Below are 19,380 nucleotides of genomic sequence, written 5' to 3' on the forward strand. Positions count from 1 at the left end.
TTTTATTTTTATTTTTCTAATTCTTTCATATGTGGAAGTATGTCAGAATAATTTAAAAATCCAAAACCCAGTGCTACAATTGTCATGTGAGAATCAAATATAATAATAATAAAAAATGTGGAGATGAGGAGGAGAAGGGATATATAAACATGTTGGTAAAGGAAATGGAAAGATGCAACAATGGAGAAAGATTAGGATGAGAGTAAGAAATAGGAGAATGGAAGAAAAAATTGTTAGATAGAAATTTTCTTTTTGAGGTAATTACAGCTAATGAATTAGAGATGTCTGTTATTTCACTGTGGTTTAGAGCTGAAAGTATATTAATACCTTCTTTCATTTATGTGTGCGAAGACATTACAATTCTTTGCTGCCCCATTACCTGTATTGGAATATAAGTCTGTGAGTGGAATTAGGTTATTCCATCCTGTCCAAAATTTATTGTCCTCAGGGCATATATTTTTCTTTGTTCCAGATGCAGAAATGCAGTAGTGGCTCTGAAAGTGATAAGGATCCCCCTGTTCCATAGGTGGTTGCTGGGCAGTCATTGTGTGCCTCTTGTCCTAATATGTCATCGCACTTTGGTGCCAGCGCATGCAGTGTCCATGTTTAGCACGGTTAGGAAGCAGAAATCCCATGGGCAGAGGGCTACAAATGACTGATGGGAACACAACTCACCAACTCCATTATAACTGCCACCCCTGCATGAATGTATGACAAAAAGTAGGTTCAGGCTCTGTTAGGTGGGATAAAATACACTAGGCCTATTTCAAATTTTATTTGTGAAGAATGTAAAATTTGGTCTGAAAGAAAATAAAATCCTATAGAGTGATTAAATTCTTTCTCTATTTACAGATAACCTATATATATATATATATATATTTTTTTTTTTTGATCTGAAGTCATTATGGAGAATTTCACTCTGATTGAAGATTATATTCCATGTATATTATCAGTGACTATAAATGATTGATGACACCTTCTAGAAATCTTCTAGTTGTGCGGATTACACCTAAAGAATTTTATGTGTGTAGAAAAGACAAATCTGATTAATATATGATGAAAGTGCACTATCTGTCTTTTTCACAGTTTTGTGTGGTATAACTGCTTCGGTTTTTTTTTTTATTTTAGACTAAAATACATAGGCTATAAATGTATTTTCCTCTGATTTTTTTCACATGAAACCTCAGTTCTGTATACATCAAACTGTTATAACAATAGCTTTTCCCAGTTTCATATACGTTATAACCAACATTTTCTGCAAAGAAACATTTCACATCACTTTATCCCTAAATACATACCAGGGACAATTATAGCTGGAGTAAATGAGCTGCTGTTACAAAATGAATATCCATATTAATGATTTCAGTGCTAACATTGGGATCATTTGCACTCAGAGTATATGAGATCATAATTATTAATATTCTCCCCATTCTCTGACCTCAAATAATCCTCTTCACTGAAAGGATTCAAAGGAGTAATTAAACATACCTCATAAATTCATGAGGTACCAAAGGTGCTTGTCCATTTGAAACTTGTGTGTGTGTGTGTGTTTTCGTGTAATCTATCCCCATAATCTGGATGCTGATTTTGGATGTTTTGGAGCAAATGTTCCCTCACTCTGCACATATAGAAGTTGTATCGCCAGTGGCTGTTTTCCTACAACAGACAAAGGAAACAATATTTTCAGTCACTTGCCTCCTCTAATTCATATAAACTATTTACCAGTTTGAAGCATTAGTATACAGAGTTCATTCATTCATGTTTGTTCTATGAATCTGAGAATAGTGCACACTGCAATACAAGTTGCAAACGCCTGCATTTTTCATATAAATCTTTCATGTTCAGGCAGCTGAGCTTATACAATAACAATACCAAGATTTTCTTAAAAAATTAAGATTATAAAGTATTTGGAATTCCTTTTAAATAAATAGAGCTAAGCACTTTTTTTTTTTTTTTTTAATGGACCAACTGATTAGAATAATCAACTTACTTTTTAGAATTATACTTTCCTGTGTCTGAAATACTTCTTTTGGAATTTTTTTTTTCTTTTCATTTGTTATAGCTGATTTCCTTTTGTGTCTTTAAAGAACCTCTTAGAGGTTGAATAATGTAAATCAAATATTCTTGTACAATAGGGATCTTATAGATAGGGACTCAGCAGGGATCATAGATATCAGTCTCACAAAGATGAAGCTATCAGAATTATGGAGCGAAAGAGAAGCTGACTTGTACACTAAATTGTCTGTCACTGTTCTTTTCGCATGAGTACCATTAATTATTTATATTTGCTTTTGACTGGAAAATCATATCTAGGGCAACAGATTGTTGATACTTTGAAAAATTAAAAGTTCCATCCATCTATTTTAATATTAGCACATTGTACAAAGTAAGCGGTAGTAAACTTCCAATTTATATCCACTGTTAAATTCCAAATTATCAAGTGCAGATATATAAGTGCAAATTATAAGTGCAGATTTTGATTTCTTATTGTTTTTGCAATTTCATAACAAAATACTTCTTCATGGAAACGTCATATTTTATGTTGTATAAATCAGATAAGAATCACACATATAAAATTAAGTCTAGCATAATGAAATTAAGTCTCGCCACTTGCCGAGGCGACCGGCTCCGGGGCAGACGCGTGCTGCAGCGGAGCGCGGGATCGGGACAGGCAGGGCTATTTTTCGGGCATCGAGCCTACGTGAGGGAGCCGCCAGGCACCGGCAGCCCTCGTGAGGGAGGCTGACGAGGCGTAGGCGGGGCCAGCAGCGTCAGCGACAGCTCCTCCCCCCGGCCGTTCAAAGGCAGCCCTTAGGGAGCACGAGCGACCAGGAGCGCGGCCAACAGGGCCGGCAAACAGGGAGCGACGCGGCAGTTAGCGAGGCAGTTGGCGCAGGCAGGGCGGGCAGGCAGGGCGGAGCGCTCACACCCGCCCATAGGGACAATTCCTCTAACGGCACTCTCCTGTCAGCTGGGCTACAATGGTCTCCACCAGGCACGGTGCTTTCTCTAGGAAGTCAGTGCACACCCAGACCGACTGCCCGTCCAAACATGTGGCAGTTCAGGTCTCCGGATGCGGGGAGTGTCTGAGCCTCTTGCTGCCATCGGCGGGAGGCAGGGAGACTGCTTGCGTGAGGTGCGGGCAGGTGGACGACCTGGTCCGCATGGTGGCGGAACTCAAGGAAGAGGTGCAGAGACTGAGGGATATCAGGGAGTGCGAGCGGGAGATAGACTGGTGGAGCGACTCCCTGCATGACCGGAGGGAGAGGGACCAGGGTGAGACGCCCCAAAGGGGGGTGGACCCCCTGCCCTGTTGCCATCGGGCAGAGGGAGGGGACCTGCGAGTTGAGGAGGAATGGAGGCAGATCCCTGCTCGACCTCGCAGGAGATGCCCTCCCCTGCCGGCACCGCCTTCCCAGGTGCCCTTGAACAATAGGTTTGAGGCCCTGGAGCTCGAGAGACCCGTGGGTGAGGATGAGGTAGGAAGCCTACCCGGGAGGATGTCTGAGGTGAGGAAGGTGACTCCACGCCTCAGGACTGCCTCCACCAAGAAAGAAAGAAGGGTGATTGTTGTGAGCGACTCCCTCCTCAGGGGAACGGAGGGCCCTATTTGTCGGCCTGACCCCACACATAGGGAAGTCTGCTGCCTCCCTGGGGCCAGGGTCAGAGACGTTACCAGGAAGCTTCCAAACCTGGTTCGCCCCTCTGACTATTACCCGCTTTTGATAGTCCAGGCTGGCAGCGATGATGTTGAAAAGAGAAGCCTCAGGGCCATCAAACAGGACTATAGGGGGCTGGGACGATTGGTGGAGGGAGCGGGAGTGCAGGTGGTGTTTTCGTCCATCCCTACGGGGGAAGGGAGAGGCACGTAGAGGACATGGAAAGCTCATGTGGTTAATAGGTGGCTCAGAGGCTGGTGCCAGCATAGAAATTTTGGGTTTTTTCACCATGGGGAGCTTTACTCGGCACCCGGCCTGATGGCCCCAGATGGGTCTCTATCTCCAAGGGGAAAACGGATCCTAGGCCAGGAGCTGGCGGGGCTCATAGAGAGAGCTTTAAACTAGGTAAGAAGGGGGACGGGGCTCAAACAAGGCTTGTTGGAGCTGTGCCGGGGGAAACAATGGCTAGGCCGGGGAAGAAGGCGATGGCCCAGCTGAAGTGCATCTACACTAATGCACGCAGCATGGGTAACAAACAGGAGGAGCTGGAAGCCACTGTGCAGCAGGCAGGCTACGACTTGGTTGCCATCACGGAGACGTGGTGGGACCGCTCCCACGACTGGAGTGCTGCAATGCCTGGCTATCGGCTCTTCAGGAGGGACAGGCAGCACAGAAGGGGTGGTGGCGTGGCTCTCTACATTAGAGAATCTTTTGATGTTGATGTTGTGGAACTCCAGGCTGGGAATGATAAGGTTGAATCCCTGTGGGTTAGGATCCGTGGGAAGGCCGGCAAGGCTAGCATCCTGGTGGGGGTCTGCTATAGACCGCCGAACCAGGATGAGGAGACGGATGAGGAGTTTTATAGGCAACTGACAGAAGTTGCAAAATCGTCGGCGCTTGTCCTCGTGGGGGACTTCAACTTCCCGGACATATCCTGGAAACACAACACGGCACAGAGAAAGCAGTCTAGGAGGTTTCTGGAGAGCGTGGGAGATAGCTTCCTGACGCAGCTGGTCAGTGAACCTACCAGGGGTGGTGCCCCGCTAGACCTTCTCTTCACAAACAGAGAAGGACTGGTGGGAGATGTGGTGGTCGGAAGCTGTCTGGGGCAGAGTGACCACGAAATGGTAGAGTTCTCTATTCTTGGCGAGGCCAGGAAGGGGACCAGTAAAACTGCTGTCTTGGACTTCCGGAGGGCTGACTTTGAGCTGCTCAGGACGCTGGTTGGCCGAGTCCCTTGGGAGGCGGTTCTGAAGGGCAGAGGAGTCCAGGAAGGCTGGGCGCTCCTCAAGAAGGAAATCGTGATGGCACAGGAGCGGTCCGTCCCCACGTGCCCAAAGATGAGCCGGCGTGGAAGAAGACCGGCCTGGCTCAACAGAGAGTTGCGGCTGGAGCTTAGCAGAAAAAAGAGGGTTTATAATCTTTGGAAAAAAGGGCGGGCCACTGAGGAGGACTACAAGGATGTAGCGAGGCTGTGCAGGGAGAAAATTAGAAAGGCCAAAGCTCATCTGGAGCTCAATCTGGCTACTGCCGTTAAAGACAACAAAAAATCCTTTTACAAATACATCAACGCGAAACGGAGGACTAGGGAGAATCTCCATCCTTTACTGGATGCGAGGGGAAACCTAGTTACTAAGGATGAGGAAAAGGCTGAGGTGCTTAATGCCGCCTTTGCCTCAGTCTTTAGCGGCAATACCGGTTGTTCTCCGGACACCCAGTGCCCTGAGCTGGTGGAAGGGGATGGGGAGCAGGATGTGGCCTTCGCTATCCATGAGGAAATGGTTGGCGACCTACTACGGAGCTTGGATGTGCGCAAGTCGATGGGGCCGGATGGGATCCACCCAAGGGTACTGAGAGAACTGGCGGAGGAGCTGGCCGAGCCGCTTTCCATCATTTATCGGCAGTCCTGGCTATCGGGGGAGGTCCCGGTTGACTGGCGGCTAGCCAATGTGACGCCCATCTATAAGAAGGGCCGGAGGGCAGACCCGGGGAACTATAGGCCTGTCAGTTTGACCTCAGTGCCGGGGAAGCTCATGGAGCAGATTATCTTGAGGGTCATCACGCGGCACTTGCAGGGCAAGCAGGCGATCAGGCCCAGTCAGCATGGGTTTATGAAAGGCAGGTCCTGCTTGACGAACCTGATCTCCTTCTATGACCAAGTGACGCGCTTGGTGGATGAGGGAAAGGCTGTGGACGTGGTCTACCTTGACCTCAGTAAGGCTTTTGACACCGTTCCCCACAACATTCTCCTCGAGAAACTGGCTGCTCGGGGCTTGGACTGGCGTACGCTTCGCTGGGTTAGAAACTGGCTGGATGGCCGGGCCCAGAGAGTTGTGGTGAATGGAGTCAAATCTGGTTGGAGGCCGGTCACTAGTGGAGTCCCCCAGGGCTCGGTACTGGGGCCGGTCCTCTTTAATATCTTTATTGATGATCTGGATGAGGGCGTCCAGTGCACCCTCAGTAAGTTTGCAGACGACACCAAGCTAAGTGCGTGCCTCGATCTGCTCGAGGGCAGGAAGGCTCTGCAGGAGGATCTGGATAGGCTGGAGCGATGGGCTGAGGTCAACTGTATGAAGTTCAACAAGGCCAAGTGCCGGGTCCTGCACCTGGGCTGCAACAACCCCAAGCAGAGCTACAGGCTGGGAGATGAGTGGCTGGAAAGCTGCCTGGCCGAGAAGGACCTGGGAGTATTGGTGGATAGTCGGCTGAATATGAGCCAGCAGTGTGCTCAGGTGGCCAAGAAGGCCAACGGCATCCTGGCCTGTATAAGAAGCAGTGTGGCCAGCAGGTCGAGGGAAGTGATTGTGCCCCTGTACTCGGCTCTGGTGAGGCCGCACCTCGAGTACTGTGTTCAGTTTTGGGCCCCTCGCTACAGGAAGGACATGGACGTGCTCGAGCGAGTCCAGAGAAGGGCGACCAAGCTGGTGAGGGGTCTGGAGAACAAGTCTTACGAGGAGCGGCTGAGGGAGCTGGGCTTGTTCAGCCTGGAGAAGAGGAGGCTCAGGGGCGACCTCATCGCTCTCTACAGTTACCTGAAAGGAGGCTGTAGAGAGGTGGGGGTTGGTCTATTCTCCCACGTGCCTAGTGACAGGACGAGGGGGAATGGGCTAAAGTTGCGACAGGGGAGTTTTAGGTTGGATGTTAGGAAGTACTTCTTTACCGAAAGGGTTATTAAGCATTGGAACGGGCTGCCCAGGGAGGTGGTGGAGTCACCATCCCTGGAGGTCTTTAAAAGACGTTTAGATGTAGAGCTTAGGGATATGGTTTAGTGGAGTACTTAGTGTTAGGTCGGAGGTTGGACTCGATGATCTTGAGGTCTCTTCCAACCTAGAGAAATCTGTGAATCTGTGAATCTGTGAAATATATATACATAATTTTTTGGTAGGTTACACTGTAGAGCTGGCATGATATGTAATGGGAAATACTTTCACACAGAAAAGAATTCAGGCACTCCAGGGTATCTGAATTGTCTTTGCAATCCTTTCAAACAGGTGATCTAACTATTGCTTGCTACCATGACTTGTCTTCAGATGTTTTCGCATCAAGTTACATTGATACAGCTTTGAATTTTGTCTCCAAGTGTCACATGTTACATGTTCCTGCAAAGTGGCATAAGGTTTAGTGTCACTCTGAGAGTAGTGCATGTCAATGTCTTCTCCACACTTATTAAAGTCACGATGTGAAATTCCACTCACATCAACATAAATCCACTGTACTTTCTGATTGCATTTTGCAAAATGTCTCATTTTGCAAAACTGTCTCAATGTTTATATTACATGTCCACTGTACACAGAAAATTCTGGAGATGCTGATTTATGGTAACATAATTAACATTCTAACGATAACAGTCAGAAATTCTCTTCAGTATATTAGATGTGCTAACTGGTGTGCTAATGTTTAAGCTTTTTTTTTTTTTTTTTTTCCTCCCAAAGTTCTGGAAATATACTCTATACAATATGAAAATACTTTGCTGGAAATGAAATAGATTTTTTTTTTTTTAATCACAGCTGAGGAAAATACAACAGTTTAAAAAATATAAGATCGTAATCCTTTTTTGGCAGTATTTCTTCCTGCTGTGGAGTAATGTATATGCTTATGTAGCCTTTTCCTTTCTCTCATAGCTGTTTCACCAGGTACTGAATCACTTTTTAGATAGTATCTCAGCTGGAATGGAAGTGGACATTACTTTATTGTTAACCTATTAATAAATAGGTAGCATAATTTCCTTTTTTTTTTTTCTTGAAGTATTATCTTTGAGCTAGCAGCCCATCAACATGGTACAGAATATAAAATAGAATTCTAGTACTAAAAGAGAACTTCAGAATGCATTTATTCCTTTTCCTACTACAATTAGCTATAATTACTCTTGTAGAGTATTTCTGAGAATACACCAATGATACTGCTATAACCATCAGGCACTGCTGAAAAGCTACTACCAAAGCATTGTGTCTGCTCATATAATTTGATATATCATTGTTTTTATAGAATTAACTGTTTTTGAAATATCTAACAGTGTTGTATTAACACGTTACTTGTAATATCAGGAAGCCACTGGATGAGGGTTGTTGAGAAATAAAACATTTATTAGAGATCTCCAAAAGTACGAGCACAAAATACGTGGCAAAGGCCTTGTAAGTACAAGGCACAGGATGAAGTCGGAGGCCCAGGCCCTTTCACCAACAGTCAGTTAATGCAACCTTTGTAGTTGGGTACAATCTGCTTTAGGAATAACAAAGAGAACAAGGAGAACATATCCAAACTACACTATGCATAGTCTATTTGGATCTAAAAGGGAGTGGTGGACCCACAAAGGAGTTGAAGGTGTCATGCATATTACAAAACATAAAAAATTACACCAAGAATAAACTAGAGTGATGAGTAAGAAACCATCAACATCAAAAACATCAAAAACCATTTACATTAAATTCTGCTGTTAATAACCTTGGGATGCTAATGAGTTGCTCTGACCTCCCTCATCTTCCTCAACTTTTGGACCCAGAAAAATATAGGAAAGGTATATAACACCAGAGAAAATAGAATAGTGTACATCAGTTTAAACTGTATCATTATTGGAAATGAGCTGCAATAATTGGATAATTTGGACTATAACATTGTAATGTGACTAATAATTATTATTTGATTGGATTTTTAAGACTTTAATCTCACTAGCCATAAATCGTTGGCTTTGCACATAAGGAGTGATTTTTTAGTCTACATAAATTGCACAGGATATTTTTTGATATACCCTAGCTTAGTTGACTAGCTGTTAACCCTGCATGTGATGCAATCTTATTCCTATATTTCTGTCTCTCTGTTCTTAAACACTTCTGGGGGAAAGAAGCTACAGATTTCAAGAATTATCCACTGGTTCATTTCTCTAATACTTTCTACTTGACTTATTCTTTTTATTTTCCAATCTATTGTCTTTTTCAGTGTTGTTATATAGAAAAGATTGCTCCCTTCCTATTTGGAGTAACAAAATTACCTCTTCCTCTTAATCTTGGACATTTTTGTGGTATGCTCTAACAATGCACTTAACTTGCTTTGCTTCATTGGCATCCCATTATTTCTTCTCAAACACACACTGAAAAGGAAAACAATTCCCTTTATTCTTTCACAAAACTATGTTTTATGTATTTGAAAATGAAGTGTCCCACTGGTTTGTACTTTGTTAGGATATTTAAAGTGACAATGGTCAGTATTTCCTCAAAAATCAAATTTTCTAGAATTGTGATCATGCACATTGCTCTCTCCTGGATTCTTTTGAATTGGTTTATGGCTTAGAACTGCACAAATTGTCATACATTTCCCCAAACATGACACGATATCTAAGTGGAAATTCTATTAGTGCTGAATATTATCTTCAGGCTGCATTCTTATACAATCCACAGTGGAATGAGCATTCTCTGCAGTAGAATAGAGCAGTTGATGCAGGTGTTCTGACACACAACACCCACCAAAAGACCTTTCTGCAAATGATCATGTTCATGTATCACAACTGCAATAATAACATTATTGTAAGTCAGAATATCCAAGCTTTAGAATAATCTTAAAGTTCACAAACTGACAAAATCCAGGAGCTTTCCAGAGAGAACATGAAGAGGCACATTAGCAAATCTAATCAAGTCATCAGTATGCACTGACTTCATGAGAAGTGTTTTAAAATCATTAATCAGTGATCTGTAATTCATATCTTAGTTGACATCTACACCCACATTGCACTGAAGGAATGCATAAGTATAAATTTCTGCATATAGAATGATGGCAAATATTTTCTCACACCAGCTGTTTAAATGTAATACAGCAATTTAGTAAAGAGTATTCAAAATATGTTAGAGGTATCTTCTTATGTTAACAGCAGTACAGACCAAGAAAACAAAATCTTTTAAGTATTTCCTTGAGTCAGCTGGTTTAACTGAATCTTATTACTTTATCCTCCACAGGTGCTAGACGTAGTAATGACTGTGATGTGAGATAATTTCATGTTCTGGACACCACATTGATAAGACTATTTGAATGTCTTCTCAAATTATGGATCATCTGATGTACCTCAAAAAGGAGATTAATCCTTTTTGTAATTAAAGAAATTTTCTTCTCCAGTATGCTTTACTATGTATTTTGCCTTACCTCTGGATTTAATATGTGTTTGGGTTAGCAGGGACCTTAAAGATTAACCAGTCCAACCCCTCTGTTATGGTCAGGGACATCTAGAGACTAGATCAGGTTGCCCTAGGCCCCATCCAATATGACCTTGAACACCTCCAGGGAGGGGGCATCCACAGCTTCTCTGGACAACATGTTCTGGTGCCTCACCACTATCTGAGTAAAGAATTTCTTCCTTATATCTAATTTAAATCTACCCACTTTCAGTTTAAAGCTATTATCCCTTCTCCTATCACTACATGCCCCTGTAGAAAGTCTCTCACCATCTTTCTTAAAAGTATTGAAAGGCTGCCATAAAGTCTCACAAGAGCCTTCTCTTCTGATCTGGGGCTAAACAACCCCATCTCTCTCAGCCTTTTTTTTATAGATGAGGTGCTCCAGCCTTCTATCAGTTTTATAGCTTTCCTCTGCATCTGCTTTAACAGGTCCTCCTAACCTCCTCTAAATTTAAGTCATATTTGTTTAACTGTGTTTTAACTTAAACATAAATTCACAGAAGCATGTATCTTAACAAACGCAACAGGACTCTATAAATGAAAAGATTCACAGAAGACTCTTTTCTTCATGGAAAAGATCAATAGACTTAGTTGAAGAGAATTAAAAAGTACTTGTTTAGACAAAGGCAAGACTGCTATTTGTCACTTTGTTCTCTGAATGACTGGCTGGTATTGGAGAAGTTAGTTGTGACAGTGCGATAGAAATAAAACAAAATATGACCAATAATTCTGTACTGAGTTGTGCACATTCTTCATAGGTAACAGGTAACAAATTTTGATTTGATTTGATTTGATTTAACTGATTAATGCATTCAATTTATTTTGACAAAGTGATGCCAGAATTTTTGCATTGCTTAACTTAATAGACTCCTTAAATTTCTTACTCTGAATTTTTAAGTTCCAAAAATAATTTTGGGGTAATGATATATATGTAGTTTATGACAACACTGCATAATATGGCAAATTACTCAAGTAAATGAACATTTTACAGTTTGGTTTCATCTTCAATTCTCCTCTTACAGTTTCTTAAACTATTGCATGACTAAGAAATCAACACCAGTATTTTTAAATAGGATGCATATCAAACCAATGACTTCTCCAACAGGCAGTCAGAATCCAATAGTTCTATTAAGACTTCTACTTATTTGCTTGTTGTGTATAAAATGACTGAGTTTCTTACTGATATATTTTTTTCCTTTTGCAACAACAGTCAGTTTTTTATTCAGCATATAATAGTTTTTAGAAGATCTTACTTTGCATTTAAGTTTGTCATGCAATAGATTGTCCTAACATTGCCCACGTTAAGCATTAATAGACATGGCATAAGAAAGATGTATCTGTGGAGTACCAAAACTTTACTTATTCCAGTACTTGTTCCGTGACTCTCTTGTATAACACAGGTATTTGATGTGATCCATTCTGAGAACTCCATGTTGTGTCATACTTAATCTCACAATGCTATTGTTCAAATGCTTGCTAATAATTCATGTTATTGTTTGTGTCACAAACCTGTTAATAGCAAAATTTGTCTGGTTTATAATTGCCTAGAGCCCTTTTTTCCCCCATTTTTCTACACATAGATATTGTCTATCTTTCTCCAGTCTTAGGTAATTCATCAGCTTCTGAAGTCAGATAGTTTAGACAAAGATAACTTAGATATCTTTTCAAAAAATGGAAATTCTCTATGATGAAATCACTAGACTTGATCACTAGACTTATCTTCTTACCGATGGCTCTTGCTTTTTTTTTTTTTTTCCTTCTTTTTTTTGCTAGCATGTGTAACCTGTAGGTATTGTTTTCAAGAATGTAGCCACTAACTCTTTAAAGTTGTTGCTATAGTACAACTGTGATAATATTGCCTTTATGTTTTTTAGTTATACATATGATATAGCAGCATTTACCCATTTCTGGTATATTTCAGTTGATGTCTTATCCCTGACTTTTCTAGAAACCTCTGTTGCATCTTCACCATTCTTTTATTCTTTTCGTAACAAGAACATTTAATTTCTGTTCATATTTTATTCTGTGAGCTTAATAACATAATTACTGATGAGCTTTTCCCAGTTTAATATTTGTGACCATTAAGGCAAAATGAAAATGAGCATTAATACTTCTTTTAAAAATGTTCCCTTTCCTGTAAGGCACACTGGTTCTCTCAGTACAGTTAATTGCCTGCACATCTGAACCTAATTGTATTTATTTTCTTATTTTCAGAGATTTGAGGGAAGAAGTACTCTTTTACTTTCCCAGTAGTCAACACACAATCTTTATATTCAACAACTTTTTTAAAAAAGTAATTTTAATTAGAAAAAAGATGAGAAAACGTTATTGTAATGCAGTCTTTTTTTTTTTTTTTTTTTTTTTTTTTCCCTTCAGAAGTATGCCTACCTATCCTGACCAACATGGATGAATGTGAAAATAGAAAGTGACCTCATCATCAGGGTCCCTGAATGCTGTTTAATGCTAAAACAACAACTTTACTACCCAACAGTAAAACCCAAAGGAAGATATATGGAGAAGCAAGTGCCAAGGATACCTGAAACTCCCAGGTGACAGTGCACAATTCATTATCTCTAGAGTCCTCTGTTCTTTCTGTTCGAGCTGTCCCCAGCTGATCCTGGGACTGGAAATACATAAAATAACTAATATGGCAAGAGAAAGGAAAAAAGAAAATTCCTGCAAATAAAAGTCTTAGGTACGTAAATGTTAACAATGCTGAATTTCAATATAGTTTCCATAAAGATTTATGGCTTGTCAAAAAAAATCAATGTCAAATGACACCCAAAGTAAAAGAAAATCTATGTGAGCTTATACAAGAAAATTGTAGGAGATAGAAAACTGATGAAGTGATATTTAGACATAGGTTAAAAGAAAAGTTGTCCAGATCAAAAAAATCCCATTATCCTTTGAGGATGATATACAAAATCTACTTGTCATGCATGGTGTTCACATTCTATCTTTTGATGCACAGCTTAGGATATGTCTGCATAGGGTATGTCTAGTTACTTGCAATGTCATGGCATTTAGAATCTTTGTACATGTTTTATTTCATTTAAATGTAACAATGTAAAATTCATTCAAGTTAAAATATTCTAAAATGACTCTCTCTATAAAAATCTGTATTGAAAAAAAAATATATATATCCTGTCAGTATTACCACAGTATCCCCCAAAATAAAATAAATTTGATAACTAAAAATCATGATAATAAAGACACCTCTGGATTCATAAGTCTTTGCAAAAGAATCATAGAATCATAGAATATCCTGAGTTGGAAGGGACACACAAGGATTCTCAAGTCCAACTCCTAGATCTGCACAGGACCATGCAAAAATCAAACCATATGAGGGTATTGTTCAAATACTTCTTGAACTCCAGCAGGCTTGATTCCGTGACTGTTTCAATGGGTAGCATGTTCCAGTGCCCAGCTACCCTCTCAGTGAAGAACCTTTTCCTCGTATCCAACCTGAAAGTCCCATATCACAGCTTCATGTCATAGAATCACAGAATCCTCTCCTATGAGGAAAGTCTGAGAGAGCTGGGGCTGTTCTGCCTACAGAAGAGAAGGCTCTGGGGTGATCTTATTGCAGGTTTTCACCACTTAAAAGGGGCTTATAAAAAAAGATGGAGAGAAACTTTTTTTCTCAGCCAGATAGTGACAGGACAAGGGAGAATGCGTTTAAACTAAAAGAGTGGAGATTTAGGTTAGAGGTTAGGAGGAAATTCTTCACTCAGAGGCACAGAAACAGGCTACCCAGAGAAGCTGTGGATGTCCATCCCTGGAGGTGTTCAAGGCCAGGCTGGACAGGGCCCAGAGCAACCTGGTCTAGTGGGTGGCGCCCCAGCTCATGGCAGGGGGGTTGGAACTAGGTGATCTCTAATATGCTTTTGTAAACCAAGCCATTCAATGATTCAATGATCATAAAAGATACTACCACCACAAATATACATACTGTACGTCCACTCTGTAAACAGTCCTTAATGTAATGGATTTAATTTGTCCCTCTGATGATAATTAGGATATGTTAATGGAACTGTATCGATAAACTATAAATTCAATACTTCAAATGAATCTCAGGAAATGTGACTAAACTATTGTGTGATTATGCTTTGTTCTGCATACTGGTTTATGATAAACCACCTCTAATCCTAAAAATAAACATAACAAGGGCACAAGTTTTAATCAGAAACATAAAAGTCCAAGAATGTGCATCCATTTAACTTAGACAGAATCTTCTTTGATGTCTTTTCATTGCATGGATAGGTTAAAAGTTTGGTCTCTATACAAAGACATTTTTTCTGAGCCATCTGTTTAGTAATACTGACAAAACAATAGAGAAAAAATATCAAATATGATGAATAAAAATCTAATTATATTCAAATATATGACATGTCAAGGAATATATTCTATACATCTTGCCTAATTTTACCAGAGATATGCATGTGATTAATAAGGAGACGTAAAAAATACATTTTTAGAAATGCTGTTGTTGCAAGTGGTAGAGAACAAGTGAAAGAAATACAGAATGTTTTATGCCACAGACATGAAAAAAAAAAAAAAGTACAACAAACTTGGGCTTAGATTGGAAAATAAGTAGCGCTTCTCTTCTAGCTTGCCTGGAACCAGAGGTGAGGGTAAAAGCCAACAGTCAAGAGAGGCCATGGGTTGGAGCTAGGGTCCTAAGGTCACACACAACAAACTAAAGTAGGGAGAAGAGGCAGAGTCAGATGTAGGATAAAAGAAGGGTATAAACTATCCCTAAGGACAAGATGAGGGTATGAGAAGACGCTAGGCCATAACCAGCAAATGCATATTAAGACATAAAAAGAAATACAGGGACAGATCATTGTCTGCAAAAGAGACAAAGACCAAGAATTTGGTCCTTCAGCTATAGCTAAAAGAGCTGAAAAAGGAACTACACACTGAATTGCAACTGCAATCAAGGGGAAAGCAAAGAGGAAGAATTCTCCCTTAACAGTGGGAATAGGCTTGCTAGAGCATATGGTTAATAAAGAAACTTGAAATGAGAAGCTGCAGAAGTAAAAACCAAGAGAAGGTGAACAATTGTAGAGCAAGGCTGCTTGAAACAGAGCATAGTCAAATGCATCAAAGGCTTTTGAAAAATCAAGGAAGACAGGGAATGATTACTGACAATGAGATTTGGCAAGGAAGAGATGATTTTAAGCTAAAGTGGAATATGATTAAGATAGCTGGAGCAATTGTTATTTTATACAGTGGAACAAATTATGTTCTTTTCCCCACAACAAAACATCAAGCAGTAGATTCACCACTTCTACCTGTACATAAAAGATATATGTTATATCAAAACAGGACAATATGAACAGAAGACAGAGCCCTAAACGTGACTTGGAAAAACAATCTCCTTTACAAGAAGTTAGTTATACTGAAATTGCTTTTGAAATAAAGAGTGAAAGAAGAACGAAGTTGAGCCAGGGAAGAAGGGAGTGGTGGGGGAAAGTGTCCTTGTTTTTGTCTTTTTTTTCTCACTTTCCTACTGTCTTTTTAATTGTCATTAAATTAAATTCCAAAGTCAACTCTGTTTTAACTATCATGATAATTGGTAAGAGATCTCCCCATCTCGAGAGCAGCTGGGTGGACACCTGGCAGTCTGCCAAGGTTGCCCGCCATAGCCTCCCTGCTCCCTTTGGTAACCAACTCCCAGACCTTTTTAATCTCTCCAGTACCTAGCCCAAGTTTGCAGCCTTCACAGTACTTGGATCATAAAACTCTTATGCTACTCACTGGTGAGCCCAACACGTTCACAGTGACTGCTGACACTGACCTACATACCCACACAGTAGTCATGCACTCATCTCTCCAGTTACTGCAACCCCATGCACACATTCCCCTGTGACCTACAGCCTGACTCCATGTGCTAACATTCAGCCCTCCCATACACAGATACACATGCAAAATAGAGTACTTCACGACGGAAAATATTTAGCAATGAGCCTCTGGGCAGGGTCATGTCTCAGTCTTTGAGATGCCCTGGAGAGCTACCCTTGCTGACTTCTGTTGTGGGGTGTCCCCGGAGTACCTGGGGCTGAGGTTCACCTGGGACAGAGAAGTCTGTATGGGGTCACATTTCTGATCAGGGTCTCACCTGCCCTGGGACTTCTGAGTTCCTCTGTGTTAATGTGCCTTTAATCACATAGCCTATGTGATTAGATGTCAGGACAAGTTCATTCTTTCCTGTGTAGTTTAGTATAACAAATATATCTGAGCTAGAGCAGGAAGGATAACACAATTAATTTGATTTATTTTTTTGTTTGTTTCAAAAATTCTAAGTAGGTACCAAGGAATGCAAAAGAGAAGAATTGGATTTTCTTCAGCTTGAACTAAAACAAGATTTCTTTCTTTTCAGGGAAACAAGAAAACTGAAACATCAATTTCTAACCATCTTGAAGTATTAATATGAAAGAAAAATATTTAATGTAAAACAAATTATTTTTTTCATTGTTATATCATAGAAACATTCTCACCTTTATTTTTAATTCGTGTGACCTTTAAATGCAAATGTAAATGCTTTCCAATGGTGCATTAAATAGCAAAAAGCACATTAGCTTCACAAATATTTTCTCATCTTCCACTTAAAGAAAAAGAGCATGAAGTCGTGTTATTTAATACATTATATGCACACAAATACATATACTTTCATAAGTTTATTTAGGAAAAGGCAAGGCTAAAGATTTTCACCTTGCTTAGAGAGTGGCAGGAAGCAATATTCCTTATTTAATGCAAGCTTCAGTTTACAGTCTTATCTCAGCAGTTATACTCATTCAGGGTTCCTTGCCCAAGAGAAGCAGGGCTGTTAACTGCTGAGTTTCCTTCAGTCGACCTTTTAAGACATCATAAGCTCAGGCTACAGGGAATCTTGAAAATATACATTAAAACTTGCCCTTGAACTTTGGTCTCTACAGTTCTTTAACGTTAATCCAGCATCTCAGTGTGCTTTTATGCTGCACATTTCATTTGGTGTGATTGTTTACTTCTTCAGCTCCTTGTTTCATCATTCTTTGACAATTGTCTATATATTGACCATATATGCACTGAAACATACCTACATTTTCATAGGAAACAACTGATAGGTTCCCCTGCAGCCAGTCTGTGATGTACTGAGACATTCTTAATTCACTGGAATTGAAGCTGTGAAGCCTCCTGTTTATAGTGTAAGTGTAATATCATAATCTAACTACCAGAGCCTGCTGGTTTTCTTAAGTGTAGGAGAATACAAAGGATTCACCAAAATACCCTAATCAGAGAGTAGTATCTACCTTGCACTGAAAAGTGCTTCATAACTGCAAGTTCATCAAAATATATATATTTTTTGTCTTCCAATGAAATTTCTATATCAATCTATTTATTCTCCATATAGAAGATGATTTTATATAGGTTTATATAGTTTTTCATGATCATGGTACTTTATATATGTATTCTCCTAATGTTGAACACAATGGAACACAGGCAGTTCCACTTTACTATCTCATTAAGCAACTGCCTCAGACTATGAAACAAGGCTAAGATGAGTGACATTCACGGAAGCATCTAGAATCAAAATTTATTAAGCATGTACTTCTAGGAGAAACTCCAACTATTTTTCAGCATTAGCTCATGTCTTTCCATTCCCCTCATCAGTGCTATCTCACTTTATATTTCAAGGCCAAATTGAAGAGCAACTGGATGAAAAGAGATTTCTATAATATTTGTATTGAGAATACAGGAAAAGAATTGCTGCTCTCTGACTTCTAACATCTGATGCATTTACTGCTACCTATTTACAAAGAACACAGAAAGCTGTGTTCCAAAGAACAGTGCTCCTGGACTGCCAGTTTTGAACATATTCTGTACAGATGTAGTCTGAAGGGTTTATATGTAGATAAATAAAACAGAGATTTTACAAATCTCTACTGAGCTTATAGATAGACACCTAAAACTACTCCATTTTCAGTAGATTTTTTCAAGGACTTCTGTTATCTAAAGGAATTCACACATCAAAATTAAGTCCTGTCATTCCTCATATTAGAAAAAATGCCAAATATTTACCTAACCTTCCTTTTGCAAACACTTTCACACCATTTTAAAAAAGAAGACAACATACAATGGAAACACAATATAAAATTATTTAAATAAATAAACAAAAGCAGAATTTCATCAAAGTCAGTATAAATTAAATAAGCATTCCTATTGGTTGCATCCATAATCTCAAATACAAACTTTCTCTTCTGAAGAAAATTCTGATACTTTAAAATCATCATATTTTGCTAATCATCTATATTCTCGCAAAATAATCTGGAAACATGGAACTATTGCATCAGAATAATATGAAATAATTTACAAATGGAAAAGTTGAAATATTTTTTTTTTCTTTCTCAAAAACAGAATTAAATTTAGTAATGATTCCTTTACCCATATTACTATAGTTTTGATGTTTTAAAAATTAACACTTACTCATTAAGTGTTCAACTGATTTAATGGCAAAATTGCTCCATTTAAGAATTCCTAAAACAATTTTATATATATATATATTTATTTATTTATATATACATATAAATAAATATATATATATATATTATATATATATATATATATTTCCCAGCTGATACAAATAACATTATTGGATAAATAACATGCATTTATTTATTTTTTAATCAATATTTGTCCTTTTTATTTTTATCAACTAGTGTACAATGAGCTAGTTTAGGCAGAATTATAATTTCTCTCTAAGAAATAAACTTGCAGATAAATTTGGAGATGTGTCAAATGTTGCTCTCTAAATTCCCAATGTTTAGTTGTTGTGGTTTAACCCGGCTGGCAGCTAAACACCACACAGCCGTTCGCTCACCCTCCCCCCTCCCTCTCTGGGATGGGGGGAGAGAAACGGGAAAGTGAAGCCTGTGAGTTGAGATAAAGACGGTTTATTAAGACAGGAAAATAATAATAACAATAATAATAATAATAGTGATAATGGTAATAGTATTAACAATAATAATGTGTAAGAAAACAAGTGATGCACAATGCAATTGCTCACCACCCGCTGACCG

General features: G+C 39.6%; 1 long non-coding RNA gene across 1 annotated transcript; it reads right to left on the reverse strand.

The window, feature by feature from the left end:
• Positions 1-756: 756 nt before the first annotated feature.
• LOC310896428 lies at positions 757-16,930 on the reverse strand. The gene is made up of 3 exons (XR_014581479.1): positions 16,822-16,930; positions 12,855-12,941; positions 757-1,656 (listed from the first exon to the last, which is right to left on the reverse strand). It is a non-coding gene; the product is annotated as an uncharacterized lncRNA (long non-coding RNA).
• Positions 16,931-19,380: the final 2,450 nt, after the last annotated feature.

This window comes from Anser anser (assembly GCF_964211835.1).
Source record: "Anser anser genome assembly, chromosome: 3".
Taxonomy (NCBI): domain Eukaryota; kingdom Metazoa; phylum Chordata; class Aves; order Anseriformes; family Anatidae; genus Anser; species Anser anser.